The 16,383-nt window shown below is 42.1% G+C and overlaps 1 protein-coding gene across 2 annotated transcripts in view; it reads right to left on the bottom strand.

Annotated features, from left to right (window-relative positions):
• CDH12 (cadherin 12) overlaps window positions 1-16,383 on the bottom strand; it is a 652,390-nt gene that overhangs the window by 505,448 nt on the left and 130,559 nt on the right. The gene's annotated exons all lie outside the window — the stretch shown is intronic.

Here is a 16,383-nt window from a genome sequence, read left to right as displayed (position 1 = left end):
TGATGTGATGCAATAGGCAGACCCTGATAGCTTTGGCGATCAGGTATGATGACAATGAAGCTGACTTTGTTTCCTTATGACAAATTAGTGAAGAGGAAAATAATCAAGAAAGGGCTGTACACTTGTTTCTTTTTCTTGATATGGTTCCCACCTCGTGCTAGCAGTTTAAATGAAAACACCTAGCAAAATTATATGCATTTCTAAGAGATAAAGGCTGGATTTCAGCTTGCTAAATATCTTTCGTTAAACTTCAGTGAGTTTTACAAGCTAAACCTGTGTGTTCAGAAGAAAGCATCACTGAGTTCCAAAGAGCTCAGTCCCATGAAATGATGCACATAGGACTGCAGTCATGCGGATCTAATAATCTAAGTATTACGCTCAGTACTGCTGCTCTTTGGTCTATGTGTGTGTCATTGTTTTCGGGGTCCAAGGGTCACCAAACTTTTTGGACCAGTGGACACATTTTGAATTTTAAGAAAATGCTGTGAGTGCCAGTCATAAAGTGGCTGGCACATGGGTGTGGTATAGCACAGTCTCCCTCCCAGCCTTCTTTTGATTTTAATTAGGTTCATGGACTGGTAGGTTGAAAATCTGATCCAAAGGTACCTGTAAATGTATTTGTCTTGAGAGGGATCTCTGGATGTTGGGAAATCTCTGGATTTTTAGAGTGTTTGTGCTGAATGCTCAACTAGCCCTCAATTTTCTTTGGTGAGATTTCAGTTGGAATAGTCTGATACCTTCTATTACTTAAGAGTTGTATACATGCTATTATTACTAATGAAAATCTACTACACTGCACGTTTTCCGGAACCTTGTTGGCATGATTCAGATGAGACTTACCGTAATTGCTTTAAAACTACACATCCCTGCTTACACACCAACTTGATTCTAAATCACCAGTTGTGGCACACTTAAAATCACAAAGCCTCCAACATTTCTCCGATGAAAATAGGGACATCCCATTCCATAATGATAATTTTATTGTTTATACCCCACACATCTTACTGGGTTGCCTCAGCCACTCTGGGCAGCTTCCAACATATATAAAAACACAATAAAACATTAAACATTTGGAAAAAAACAACAACACTTCCCTATACAGGATTACCTTTTAGACAGCTCAGGGGTTGGATAACTCCATACCCTCCAACATTTCTCCAATGAAAATAGGGCCATTCTAAAGAAAAGTGAGACATTCTGGGATCAAATCAGAAACCAGGACGGCTTCTCTAAATCAGGGATGTCCCTGGAAAACAGTGACACTTGGAGTGTCTGAAATCACCCTTTCTTAAATGTCAGGTAGTGTATGGTCTTGACTTTGGAATGTGGCTATTTTGGGTTTTGCATGCACTCCTGATACACCTCACTGACAATGATGATCCTTGGGGCAAGAGGTATACTATTTTGCTGTGTATCTCAGTTATGTATCATGCCTCAGAATCAATACTGGTGTCATATTTGAAGCTTGTTCTTGTGCATTTCAAGCAGTATGTGCCAGACTTGTCTCAAGTTTACCAAAGCAAAAAATGAAAAGAAATCTACTTCTGCCTCCCCACCCCCACTCATTGTTTTGGTATGAAGTAGAAGAAGATGAAATATAACTTCATGTTCATTTATAATCTCTATCAATGTATCTGAAATATGGTAAATGTCAAGGAAGCTGCTGACAGCTTAAGTATGACAGGTAACACCTCAGATTTGATGCTAACTAAACAAATGTGTCACACAGTTTTCTGCAACTAAAGAAAAGATTTATATTTATGAGGATACAGCAATCTGATGGAAACTCTGCCTCAAAGGCAACCAGCCTAAGTTATTCAAATCTACTGAACCAAAGATAGAGGGGAAAGGGGGAAATGAACGGATCCAAATGTTACAATGTTACATGACATTATAGAGTCCATAGCAGTTTGAGCTGATGAATAGACTTTGGGCTTTGCATCTTTCTTACACTTTAAAGTCAATGAAGAACCATATTTTTGACTGTTCCATTCATGCCCCAAACAGCAAATAGAAAGGTTCTTCTCCTTTAAAACCAAGTACCTTCTCAGATGCAGCAGTGTAAGATAATTTCTTGCTTGGGCTGATTCCTCGTATTGGAGGTTAAGTAAGGTGTGGCTTCCAAAAGAGACTTACTTCAGCTAAACACCCCTTTACTCATTTTCATCAACCTCTTCCCATTAGTGGCTTAGGAAAAACAGAGATTTCCAAAATATAATATAATGAGCACTGGATCAGAACAAAGGCCCATCTAGTCTAGTATATTTTCACAGTTACCAACCAGATGCTTGAGCCACATATAACAAAACAATTCTGAATCAAAGGAGTGATTGCTACCAGTGGTACATGAGGATGACACCAAAGTTTCCTCCTTTGAGCTCTTCTACCTCCCTATATGAACTTTTGCTAGTTACCTGTCCCTAGAGGCTAAGTGGAGGGATGTGGGTGGCGCTGTGGTTAAACCACAGAGCCTAAGACTTGCCAATCAGAAGGTTGGTGGTTCGAATCCCTGCGACGGGGTAAGCTCCCATTGCTTGGTCCCTGCTCCTGCCAACCTAGCAGTTTGAAAGCACGTCAAAGTGCAAGTAGATAAATAGGTAGCACTCTGGTGGGAAGGTAAACAGTGTTTCCGTTCGCCAGAAGTGGCTTAGTCATGCTGGCCACATTACCCGGAAGCTGTACGCCGGCTCCCTTGCCCAATAAAGCGAGATGAGCACCGCAATGCCAGAGTCGTCCGTGAGTGGACCTAATGGTCAGGGGTCCCTTGACCTTTTAGAGGCTAAGTGGGTTCCCCCACCCCCCAGGAGAAATTGCTTGATTGGTTTTGGGTTCCCTCCTTTTTTGCCTACTTCTTACTGTTGGGACAAATTAGATTGGCACTTTGGAGTGGTATCATTTGATTGCTCTTTTGGCATTGTGTCCAGGCAAGTTGGGAAGCTGGAGAGAGAAACATTATTGGGGTAAAGGTACCCTTTAGAGATCTGCCAGTGTGGTATATCTGGGAGGACTTGAAGGGAGGGGTGCCCTATAGGCCTGACATGCATATTTTGGGTCAAAACTGAGATTAACCTTGCTAGGAGGGAGCAGTGTTCCCCCTTACTTTGCTGGGTAGCCACAGTCTCCAGCTGCATCGTATGCCCAGGAGTCTGGAGGGATGCTACCACAATTAGGTAACGTCCTAATCTGCCAGTAATTTCTGAATTCTGCGGATTCACTTAATTTGGTCTGTTGCTCCTCCAAGTTGTTATAGTAATAAATGTAACCATTATCTTGATGTTTTGCCTCATTAGGCTTGCGGGGGGTGCAATAGGCAATACTAAACTAGATGGACAAATAACCTGATATAAGGCAGCTTCCCTTTTAACTTATAGCTAGCAAAAAGGCATTTTTCTTCTTCTATTCTTCTCCCTTTTTGTTATGTTACACCTGCCCAGAAATTACTGCATATCTCTGGCGTACATGTTCCAATATCCCAAGGCTAAACATATGACGGTGTGCACCCTCCATTGAGCATTCACACACCCAGTACAATGAAAGACACTGCAACCTATTACATTATAATGTAATATCACAAATTAGGGTACTCTTTTTCTGTAAGATGTGGATGAGCCCTTGGGCAAATGACAGATGATCATGGTTACTGCAGACCTCCGACTATACCGCTCGACTGTTGTAACACTGCTGACATTAACCTAGAAAAGATTGCTGTGGGCTGCCTTGTCAGAATAGTGCATCAGTTCAGGAAATACTGAACAACCTTGTACATAGCCAAAATGACAGAAAGACAGGGAGAAATAAAATAATGGCAAAGGGGGTCTCATCCCTCATTTCAGCACTTTTGAGCACAAGGACATCTTGTCAGCTCTTCTCGCATGGGCCTGCAACCAGTTTCAGAGCTTCCAAGTGGTGAGGGGGAGAGAAACTTTAAATTGAAAGCCACAAAATAAAAATACTCTCCTGCTTTAGATTCAAAAATGCACCATTAATTCATATGAAATGTGTGTGTATCCTCTCTCTCTCTCTCTCTCTCTCTCTCTCTCTCTCTCTCTCTCTCTCTGTGTGTGTGTGTGTGTATCACATACTATTGCAAGGAAGTGTTTTAAATAGTGGCATATGTTGTCAGACTTCTGGCTGACTACACAGGCTGCTGTGTAATTACACCAATTGTGTATGCAATAATCAGCAATGATCCTGATCTGCATTATGCTTCTTAGAGAGGTGTCTGTTATTCTGGGTAAGGAACATGATATGCACTCAGGCAATCATAAGATGATGCACATGCCATGCAAAAATCGCCATTCACATCTTCACTTAGAAAACTATTTGCCCACTTCCACATATCCCAACACTAGAACCTGGGGAGATCAGAAACCTGTGATCTCACAAATCCCTAAGGCTGAAATCCTGTGAAATCTTGGGAGGAAATCCCTTGGAGCTGCATGGGATTTAGTTCTGTGAAAATTTAGTTAGCTAGCTGCAAGAATTAAGAACTGCACTTCATTACAAAGTAATCAAAGGGCAGTTTCCAACAGAATATTAGAATACTTAATACAAATAAATCAAATCATACAGTTTTTAAAAGCTATAACCCAGGCATAGGCAAACTCGGCCCTCCAGATGTTTTGAGACTATAATTCCCATCATTCCTGACCACTGTTTGCTAGGGATGATGGGAGTTGTAGTCCCAAAACATCTGAAGGGCCGGGTTTGCCTATGCCTGCTATAACCCATTGCAAATAAACAGATACAGATCTTAGGCACAAGTTAAAACCAAAATGATTTAAGTATCTCCAGGTATTTACAACCTGAGACAACAGGTCTTTTTAAACTGGGTGTTGGAAGTTTAGCAGCTACTAAACCAGGGTGCCACTACAGTAAACAGGGCCGTATTTAGCATATGCACGGCTGGTGTGCAAAGATCCATTCCGTGCCCCCAAATTTAGTTTAGCCACTCCCAAATTTTTTAAGGGAGGGTGAACTCAAATTTATTGAGCATTTTTGGGAGGAGGGAGCCAAAGTAGTTTTTGACCTTTTTTAGGGGGTTGGCAAACTCAAGAGGGACCAGTATACAGTAGGTATACATTTGGCGCCCCCCAGAATTCGGCGTCTGGGTGCCCCACACCCCTTGCACCCCCGAGCAAAGATGGCCCTGACAGTAAAGGCTCTGTCTTGTGTCCCTGGAAAGAGTTCCTCACCCACTGATTGCAAGGTCTTTCTAATCACAGGGCCTAGGCAACTCTGTGAATAGAGAGGTACACTTATTGGGCCCAGGAACTTACAGGCAGCTGATGCAGATCCTAAAAAGTAGGTGTTATATATGCACTGAAGCACCTGTCAAAACACGTGGGGCATCATTCTGCACTAGATGAACTATCTTCAATAAAAGCCCGACATATCACAGTAACAAAAATACGAGGTTACCAAGCTTGCAGTACCATGGCAAAGCTATCCCAGTCCAAGAACAGCCATAGGTTGAAAAACAGCTATAGCTGGAAGTAAGTATTCTTCACCACATAGGTCACTTGAGCTTATTTTGACAATGATAGATACTGTTGGACTATGAATCTGTTGCTTCAAGGGGGCGTGTGACTCCATCTATAACATGGCATTCACTGATTACCAGACCACTCACCAACATCATCTCAATGTCTTGACAGGATTCAGCTTCAGTTTACTGGTCATCATTCAGCTCATTATTGCCTCCAGGCATTAGGTCAGAGCCACAACAGCTATGTTTCCTATAGATGGACTAGAGAGATAGATCTGGCTGTCATCTGCAAATTAATGATACTGAATACCAAACCCTCTGATGGCTGTGCATAATGGAGACAGAATGGAGCTTGCAAGACTGCACAACACATGCCCAAAGGGGCACAAAGGAGCTTCTCAGGGCTGCTCTCTAGAAATGGCACTACAGATAGGAGTACAACCAATGTATCACTTTGCTTCCAACTGCCGAGCCACAGACTCACCCCAAGAGGATACCATGGCCAAGGGATCCAGGAGAATCAACAGACTCACACTTCCTAGCTCTCTTGTGATACAAACCATCCACCGGAGCAACCAAAGTCATTTTGGTCCCAAAACTAGGTCAAGAGAAATGGATTCATTCTAGCAGGCCTGTCGTTACACAGCCACAATCTTCTTGAGAACTTCACTGAATAACAGAGTATTATCAATCAGGTCATAGTTATCATAGAATTATAGAGTTGGAAGGGACTCTGAGGATCATCAAGTCCAACCCCTGCAATGCAGGAATATGCAGCAGTCCCTTTCAGGGATCGAATCTGCAACCTTAGCATTATCAGCACCATACTCTAGCCAACTGAGCAATCCATTTGTGACATATCACGATCATCATGGTCTAAGGAGGATTTCTCAAGGATGCGAAACACATTGCACCACCTCTTTCAAGGCAGCTGGTACAAGCCATTTTCACAACAAAGCATTTACTGGTCTTTGGATGTGGCAAATCAACCCCCCCCCCCAGTTGTATTTTAAAACCCATGATGGTCAAGAGGCCAAGTAGTGGAGTTTGCTCTCTCAAGCAGCTTGTCTACATCCTGCAGCTGCCATAACTGAAATTGATCCAAAGCAACGTTCTGAGGGAGCTGCAAAGACCTCAGCTGAGACTGTACCAATCACCGTGTCAAGGTTGGAATGAAGATGAGTGACTTTATTCTCAAATAACCTAGCAAATTTATAACAGCATGCCTCAAAGTGATCAGATACTACTGACTGTGTTCTACCTTTCACTAGCTGCTTAACCACTCTGAACAGTTCTGCTGGACAGCTATTCAAGGATGCAATGGAGACAGGGAAGTAAGTTATCTTCTTTGGCATCACTGTCACACAGTAGGCAAGATTCCGTGCTCTAACTCCCCCTCCCCCTTTTGGGGTCAGCTTTGGTCTTGTAACACTTGCACTCTAGCTATTATTCAACCTGTTTTTATTGTGCAAAGCTCATCAGAGAACCAGGGTGATTTACAGGTTCCACACTACAGTAAGACCAGGGCCTTGACAGGAGCACTGGCTAAGTCAACTTGAAAATCTCCCAGAGCATTCAGGAATCTGTACGTCTTCATAAGTCTGAGGGGCAGACCATCTATGTCAGTCCCTCCCTTCTTCAGGAAGGAACTGGCACCATCAACTCAAACCTAACCAGGAAGTTGCCCAGCCATGATAAAGTTGTTACTTTGATCTTCTTATGAACTGACCTAATATACACAGAATCAGACCATAAGCATGAACGCTGATGAAACTAACAGGATCAGATATGAGAAGAGACACCCATATGCACACATGTATACAAAGAAGCTTGAAAGAGAGATTGTTCTGAATTGGGATACTTTATTCTCAAGGGAACCAGGTGTGATATATTCCAAAGTCAGTAATTATACAGCACGACAAATGGCTAGTAAACAGACTTCTCAATCGTCTGGAGTTATTAAGGTGTTTGCCATCTCTCAGATGTTAGCTCCCTTTGGGATTACAAGATACCTCATTAAGAGAGTGAGAGGAATCTGGATTCCGTGTCAGAGTTTATTACTTCTCTCAATTGAAGAGGGAAAACACTTTTTATCGACTAACACAGATCCACATTGACTAAAGTTTGTTTGTGTGTGTTGTTTTTGGTCGATATGATGCCACTGCCCCCGTAAAAAAAATATTATGAACATACAATTAAAAGGATTTGAATTCATCCAGTGACTAGAATACAAATTTACATGTATACTACAATGCACATCAGTGGGGTGGGTTTCATAGACAAAATGGATTGTGTTAATGGTTGTTGCAGTTTGCTTTGCCAGTTGTAGCACGCCATAGCTGATCACAATTATTTGTTCTCAGAAACAAGGTACCGTATCATTTCCTTTATGAAAATGTCCTAAAGGCAGTGTCACAACCCAGCACAAGCTCACTTTTCAATTAGACAACAAGATGACTGTATGTTTTATTTAACAGTAATTATTTCTAACCAAATAGAACTTTCATTATTCAATATAAGTAATAGGTCACAGAAAGTTGATGGGTTGTTGAAGTAGCTTGTAAAAAGTATTGCATTATTCATCATTTGAGAGAAAACTATACAGTGCTTAGGGAAGGAAATTTGTTCCAGAGTGGTCAAGGTAGGTGACAATAATAGGGCATCAACTTTGGATCTTTAAGGGTATGGAATCGCCCTCATCTAAGCCTAATTGCTCTACTAACCCCTAGCATTGTAGCAGAAACGAAGTTCTTGTGGGGACGTAGGGAAGCTGGGAGGATTCTAGGCCACACTATTTTGAAAGGCCACACACAAATTATAGGAGATATTTCTACAGGTTAGCCTAATCTACAGGTTTGTGTGGATTACTGTAGTAATGGGTACACTCAGTGCTTTTTTCCTGGGGGACGCAGGCGTACACATACCCCTAAACATTTTGTGAATCTAGGTTTGGCCTCATTGAGGGGCAATATTTCAATACGAGTAGGAAAATGAGAGTACCCCTAAACATTTTTCTTAGAAACTCTCCTCCACCCTGGTCTCCCAGAACCAGAAGAGTCATGAAACAGAAGCAGCAAAGGCAGCCATGTAGGTGCAGTCTCAGATTGCCGGGGGCTTAGACAACTGTGGGAAGACAAGGACCTTAAGTCTCCACAACTGCTTCATATGGACAAGAAGAGTTGCTGTGCTCATTAAGCCTGACACTCCTGTGCAGATCCTGTTTCTTCCAATAAAGAGTTATCTCCACTGACTTCATGCATTTTACCGCTAGCTCACTCCTGACAACAATTTTGCCCTCCTCCCCCCAAAATCAAGAGATTATTCCCCCGCCCCCAACTCAAGATAAGCAACAGGAAATTGGCTTCCTTTCCACCCATCCACCCAAATGGAGAATGTTTTCAGGGAGTGTGGATGGGTAGACTCCAGCCCTGCCATATCGGAAATAATAATTTGGTTTCTGTCAGAAACCATGCATAAGACCCATTGCTTGTATTTCACAGTTTTAGGACCATTCCTTAGTTTAGTAATAATTTTTTTTTTTTGCCCCTGTATCTTCCATAGTTTCCTACAAGGTTGAAAAGTTGACAGTTTAGGATAGCATTCATGAGGAGTTCCTGCTGTCACTTTCCATTGTTGCTAGATACAGCTGCTTCTCCTTTATAGCAGATAAATACAGAGCATCTCTCAGGGTCCTGAGATGCCATCAACTAAATTCCACAGTTATCAGTTGCTACACCACTGGAATGAAGATTCACCCAGAAGGACCATTTCCTAGAGATTCCAAATGTGCCCCACATTCTATAATCAATTCCCCACTTTCCACCACTCCCCCCAGTATAGAAGCTTGAAGTATAGTGATCTGCCATAAACAAAACATCTATTCCTCTGTTGTTGTTTTCTGTAATAAACATAAGCTTTTCATTAGTATTGGGGAAATGGTCTATTTCAGGAATGTTTTATTTTAGCATTTGGTTTTGTTTTAGATGATAAATTTATTTTGAAAAAAAGAAGTAAGTATCTTACAAAAAACTGCACCCCTGCAGTGGTATACCTGTGAGCTGTTAGCTATACCTGGGAGTGAGGAATCCTGGAATACTAAACTTGCACACAAACATACTTTGCACACACAAACACACACAAGTGGACTTGGAAATGACCAACTTTATCCTATTGAATAGGGATTTGATGAACTCTCTATCTTGTTAAATGTATAAGCTAATGCCTTGCCACAGCTTTCCCGGGACTTTAAATGTCAATTGTAAAACCAGGCCTTGCTCTCAACATTGTGATACGAAGCCACAGGAATATTGAACTCTGATCTGGTCTCAGCATGGGACCAGAGCCTCTCAACAGAAAGCTCTTGGACCAGAAGTTCCTGAAACTAGTACACCTCCTGTCCCAGAGACAACATTTCTTTAGCCAGATCTTCTGAGGGACTAGTATTCTTCCATACCAGGACTCCATGCTCCCCCATGCCTACTCCCCAGAACAAGCGATTCACAAGATGGGGGTGATGGAGGTGATCAAGTGCTAAGGCTCTAGGCCAGAGGAACACTTCTTTTATGCTCTGCACACTTCAGGAAGGTGGAGGGTGAGAAGTCTAGTTTGACACAAGTGGCTTAGACTTTGAGCTCAAGGCTGTTGGGAGAAGGTATCCCTTCTGAGCTATCCAAGGTTCTGAAACTCCAGCATGACATTGCCTATTCCTATTACCTATTATGGGCACATGTCTATTGTGCCCATTAGTTTCTGCTCATGATTAAAGTGGGTAACATATAATTTCCTCTCTCTTCCAAATGCTTTATTGGAAAGAGAAACTAAAATTTTCCCACTCACTCTTCCTGGAAATTTACCCAAGCCTTCCTTCATACGTATTTAGCCTGCCTCTGCCAAGTCGCATTACCACCTACATCTCCTAGCATTAAATGTGTGATAAGGTCTAAGAAATTCACTCCAGTTCTTTATTTTGAGCCCAGAGAGCATCTCACTTGATTACAAAACCCTGGGGTATCATGATAGGATTGTACTCATAGTGATACATGCCTTAATTAACTAAACAGCAACAACATTTTTACATCCTTGTATAAGTGTCAATTTCTTTAAAATGCCTCCCATCCCAATAAGCAGAAAGAATATTTGATATTTGTACAGAACTTTATGATGCTAAAAGTAATTAATACATTAGCGTTTTTTAAACAACAGCAGCAGCAACAGCAAGAACAACAACAATGTACAATGCATCAGTATTATAATCCTCAGATTGTAGGCTAACAGCTGAAGGAGACTGTGTGGCTTAGCTTCTGGTCAACAGCCATGGCCTGGGCTGGACAAAATATTGCTGTCACCTGATGCAAAAAAACACAAAATCCTATCTACTTCTCCCTCCCAATGCCCTCGCCCCCCAAATGGCTGACAATTAGTCTTTAAATCCACCCAATATATTAATTCCTGAGACAGTCACAGTAGTATGCAAAATTTGCTGTTTGGGATAGCAGCTCTTGTCTAATGGTAAGGCTAGCTTTGTTTGAGGCCACGGTTTGATTTAAATGTTGCTTATAGCTGAGATTTTTAGGTATTATATTTTGCCAGCTTGCCTTCATTTAATCACTCCCTCTAGTGAACTCTTGGTGAACCCTAGTGCTGAGTGCTATCTGCTATGTTGTCAAAATGAGCCTACTGGGAAACAAGAGAGCGGAATCTGCATGCTTGGGGCAATCCCAAGTTTTCAAAAGTTAAAGCAAAACTTTAGGGAGGCGTAACACACTCAGGTGGCGCTGTGGGTTAAAGCCTCAGCGCCTAGGACTTGCTGATCGAAAGGTCGGCGGTTCGAATCCCTGCTGCGGGGTGCGCTCCCGCTGCTCGGTCCCAGCGCCTGCCAACCTAGCAGTTGGAAAGCACCTCCGGGTGCAAGTAGATAAATAGGGACCGCTTACCAGCGGGAAGGTAAACGGCGTTTCCGTGTGCAGCTCTGGCTCGCCAGAGCAGCGATGTCACACTGGCCATGTGACCCGGAAGTGTCTCCGGACAGCGCTGGCCCCTGGCCTCTTAAGTGAGATGGGCGCACAACCCCAGAGTCTGTCAAGACTGGCCCGTACGGGCAGGGGTACCTTTACCTTTACCTTTAACACACTCAATCAACACAACTCAGTGAGAGCTAAGCATCTTTTGTGGCAAAGGGATGCTGAGTGCCCTTTAGGGAAGCAAAACAAAAAACCCAAGGTGAGAGGTGAAGAGAATTGAATAGTCTGTAAGAGAGCATGGCTGGCTGGCTGGCTAGCTGGCTAGCTGGCAACCCCAAACAGGAGCTTTTGCCACTCAAACACTACTAGTGCCAGATTGCTTACACACACCTAAGGAAATGGGAGCGTTGACAGAAATAGTGGTCCTGTGGTAGAGAAAAAAAACCTATTTCTTCAATTCTTCAACCTACATACGGAAATCCTCTCTCTAATCACTTTCTATCATTGGATGTATCATTCAGAATCAGGTTATCTGAAATCAGTAGCAAGGAGAAAAATGGTGAGGAAGGGGAGATAAGCTTTTTCCCCTGCAGAATCCAAGTGCTTCAAATTGCTATACCCGCACCAAGAGTTAGGTTATTCTCTTTCCCAGCAAGAAAAAGAAATGAGAATAAATTGCCTTTTGCGGATATCAAAGTGGCCCAAATTGCAGATCCTCTCGCATGACCATTTCATGATTAAAAAGCATTTTCTCATTAAAGATGCTTGCAGCGGCTCATCTCCTCCCTTGCCCTTTGTTTGCTTGTTAGATTACAAGGATGTTTTCCTCCTCCTAATTGCAAGTGCTTATGGATGCATTGGCTCTGAAATGTTTTGGAGAAAAGCAGCAGAGTTTGTTTCCTACAGGGCACAACCTTATTCTTGTGGACTACAGGTTTCTGTCACGCAAATGGAAGGGTAATACAAAGTGGAAGCATTTTCCCTCTCTCTCAAAGATGTACAGACTTATGGGTACAACAGGAGCACAATTAACAGGCAATTAGTTGCAATCAAAAGCCTTGTTTGTCCCAAGCTCAAGGGATGTGCGTGCTCAAATTAAAAAGGAAGGGATAGTCAGGCAGTTCCCTACCTGTTGTAATGGTCTCCTTAAAGGTAAAGGGACCCCTGACCATTAGGTCCAGTCATGGCCGACTCTGGGGTTGTGGAGCTCATCTCGCTTTGTTGGCAGAGGGAGCTGGCGTACAGCTTCCGGGTCATGTGGCCAGCATGACTAAGCTGCTTCTGGTGAACCAGAGCCGCGCACGGAAACGCCGTTTACCTTCCCGCCGGAGTGGTACCTATTTATCTACTTGCACTTTGATGTGCTTTCGAACTGCTAGGTTGGCAGGAGCAGGGATTTGAATCACCGACCTTCTGATCAGCAAGTCCTAGGCTCTGTGGTTTAACCCACATCACCACCCATGTCCCTTAGAAGGCTACAATTGGGAGGAGTAAAGAGTTGGAGTTTGTGGGTTAAAGGGCTGCCCTTCCCTTGCCTAAATTGAGTGCTGTGTCAAAAGTTGAACTCTTCTGCAAGGGAGAAGAAGCATCTACTACTGGGGAAATGGACAATTTTGGGGCAAAGTAATTTGATTTGGTTGTGCTTAGGGGTTTTAAGGTGACAATGCTGAAACTGCTGGGGAATTGGTGTTGCCTGTACCCTGTTGCACACCCAATAGTTCAGACAACCAGATACAAAGGACAGGACTCTGGCATATATTTAAGGTTGTATAAAAGGTGGGGTTTTAGATCCCAAACTCCTTCTGTTCCCCATCCCAGTGTGTGGCCCCCCAGTCACTTGTATAGGGAGCAGTGATTCAGATCTGCACAGAAATGGAAATTGCTTGGATATTCACCGGGATATGTAGCATCCTGGGAGAAAGCAGAAATACCTGTAGAAGTAGCAACAGGTTTTACAAACCATTAAAAAAAATCTGTCTGTCTGTCTGCTGATCTATTAGCCAGTTCTCAAACCTGTTGAGCAAGCCTGATCAGGGAGGAGCATAATTCAGTAAAAGAGTGCCTGTTCTGAATGCAGAATGACCCATATTGACTCCCTTACACGGTTAGCATAAAAGGTTCTCAAGCAGCATGGAAGGGAAGAACGCTTCCTTGAGAACCACTGCCAAGCCTGACCTTGCGAAGTGTGCAAATTCTGATGTAAAATTCAAATTCTATGAATAATCAACTCAGCCCTGGATACGAGCTGCCAAATCAGCATAGCTATGCTTGTCATATTATGCCAAACATAATGCACCAATGTTTTGGGTTGGGTTTTTTTTAATTGTTTGTGGGGAGAGGAGAAGAAATAATCTCTCAAAAAATGAGTAGCATGGGCGAACTTCAAGCAAATTCAATGTGTGTTGTGTGGGGAGGTATCTATTCTTGCTTAGTTCTTTCCTTATTTACATTACAAATGTTCTTCTTCTCCCTCTTGTTGTCGTTACTTTTATTTCAAGAGTTTTGTGTGATTCTTAGACTCTTCTCAGTCTCCTCTTTCCAGTAGAATGGATGGGTCAGAGCTGGTTTGTTAGCTTCCCAGAAGGTGGGTCGTTGCTTCTTACCAGAAGGGAGAACAGCAGGGAGGTTGGCATGGTGCAAACACACTGGCAGAGCAAATACAACATTTCTGCCAGTGCATTTGCACAGCACCAACCTCATGGCCACCTCACCACCTCTCTCCCAGTTAGCAACAGTGAATCACCTACCGGTAAGCTAGTGAAATGGCTCCACCCCATCTGCCAAGCTGCTTCCAATTTGTGGAATTCCTATGGGAAAACATAGCATGACATTGTCCTATGGACATTTTAGGAAGTCAGGAGGCTGGCTGCAGAGTGCTAGAGAGTGGTCGAGGGAAAAGTTCTGCTGTTTTCCAGCCAGTCATAGTTCCTGGAATGGTAGGTGCCTTCAAATGTGCATTGCAGGAAGCATGGGCACATGAAGGTGTGTTTTTTTTATAAAAAAGTAAAGGAAATAGCACTGCAACACTCAGCCACCTCATAAATTAGCCTAGCTAAAAGTGGAGGGGCACTCATAGCTGTTTATAAGAAAAATAATGTAAAAGGAAGAACACACTTCTCAGTCATTTTGTAATGTAATTAAGACAAGAAATATAGAAAGGACATTTTACTGAATTTCCCTGCCTGCCCCTCAAAGTATGTGTATGTGGGGGGGGGGGTTTCACTGGGTTAATGAAATGAGGAGGGGATCAGCACAGGATTACTTAAAGGACAAATTCTGTTCTTTATTTAAAAGGACTATGATAGCAAGAGGATAATAACTGTGTAAGATATGGTCCCAAGTGCACAGATTGATTTTTTTTTTGGGGGGGGGGGGAGATACTAATAAACTATCACTTGTCTAAACTAATGGATGATTTTTAATTTGCAGATGTTAGAGAAGTAAAGGTTGGTATAATTAATGGGAAGTTTCAAGTTTATAGGGTGAGATTTCTTTTTCATAGAAGATAATTGAAAAAAATTCCCTTGTGCATTAATTATTATTGATCTCTGTAACATTAACCGAATTTGAGTTACTTTGCAAGGGCCAGCAAGCTTGGCATGGTAGAAAAGCTAATTAAGAAGTATGAAATAAAACTTCAGAGAAGAGATATCTTCTGAGTGGTGATGTGGTTGAGAGGAGTCTCAAAAGTATTTATAATTAGGAAGCCTCTAAAATTTTAAGTAAATGGCATTTCCTGGAAGCAGACAAACTTCTCTTTCTCTCTCTACTTCTTAAAGTTCATGCCAGCTCCAGGTGGGGCTGGAAGACATACCTGCCTCAAACCCCAGAGAGCCACAGCTCTCTCAGTGTAGAGTATAGTGAGCTTGATAGACAAATTTTCCTGCTCATTATAAGCAGCTTCCTATGTCCCCATTCTTACTAACCTAATCCCGTTCGTGCAGAAGTCTTTCTTGTGTGCCTACCATTAAGAATGGTTAGGCTGATAGGAACAAAGAGAAGGCCTCCTCAGTGGTGGCTCCAGAGTTATAAAATTCTTCTCCAACTGATTCAGTACAGGCATTGAAGACTTATTTTCACTTAAAAAATCAAGTGCAAAAATAGTGTATATACTTCAGAGTAGTTTTGTAATAGTAACTTATCAATTCACCTGTGTCGTCATTATTATTATTATTATTATTATTATTATTATTATTATTATTATTATTAAAATTTGTAAACTCAAGGTGGTTCATAGCATAAAAATACAAGATAAAAACACAAAATACAAAAGGAAAGCAAATATGTATCTGCTGTTTCATGGTTAACTCAATTCATGTGCACCGGTTTGAAAGGGTATGGTGCCCAAAATACTACCCCGAATAGTAATAATCATAATCATGATAAGCCTTTTTGAGGAAAGGAATTAGTTCAGTGACAACCTGGTAAAGATACTTTGTGAATGGTAAAAGGCACAGAGCACAATCAAAGCAGATTTCTGAAGGCATTAAATGAAGTTTGAAAAATGCATGCAAGTGACACTGTGAAAAATATAACAATTCCATTATTTACCACCACCTTTGAATACCCAGAGCATCATAATAAAATAAAATTTAAAATTTTCAATAGCAGTTGTGTTTGTGCAGTTGCTGCTTAGATCATACAATCATACAATTTTAGAGTTGGAAGGGACCATGAGGGTCATCTAGTCCAACTCCCAATCCATACAAGAATCTTTTGCCCAACATGGGTTCAAATGCATGGCCCTCAGATTAAGAGTCTCATGTGCTACTATGGCGTTCATATGGAGCGCCCGTCGTCTCATGGACTATTGACCCATACACCACTAATCCACTGCCACCAACCAGGTCTTCCCCGGTAAAATCACTTCAGCCTCAGTCAGGTTCTCAATTAATAAAGAAGAGTGTATTTCATTTCAGACACAAACAAACTTTT

This window comes from Podarcis melisellensis (assembly GCF_964234715.1).
Source record: "Podarcis melisellensis genome assembly, chromosome: 7".
Taxonomy (NCBI): Eukaryota; Metazoa; Chordata; class Lepidosauria; order Squamata; family Lacertidae; genus Podarcis; species Podarcis melisellensis.
This window is presented reverse-complemented; position numbering and strand designations above follow the sequence as displayed.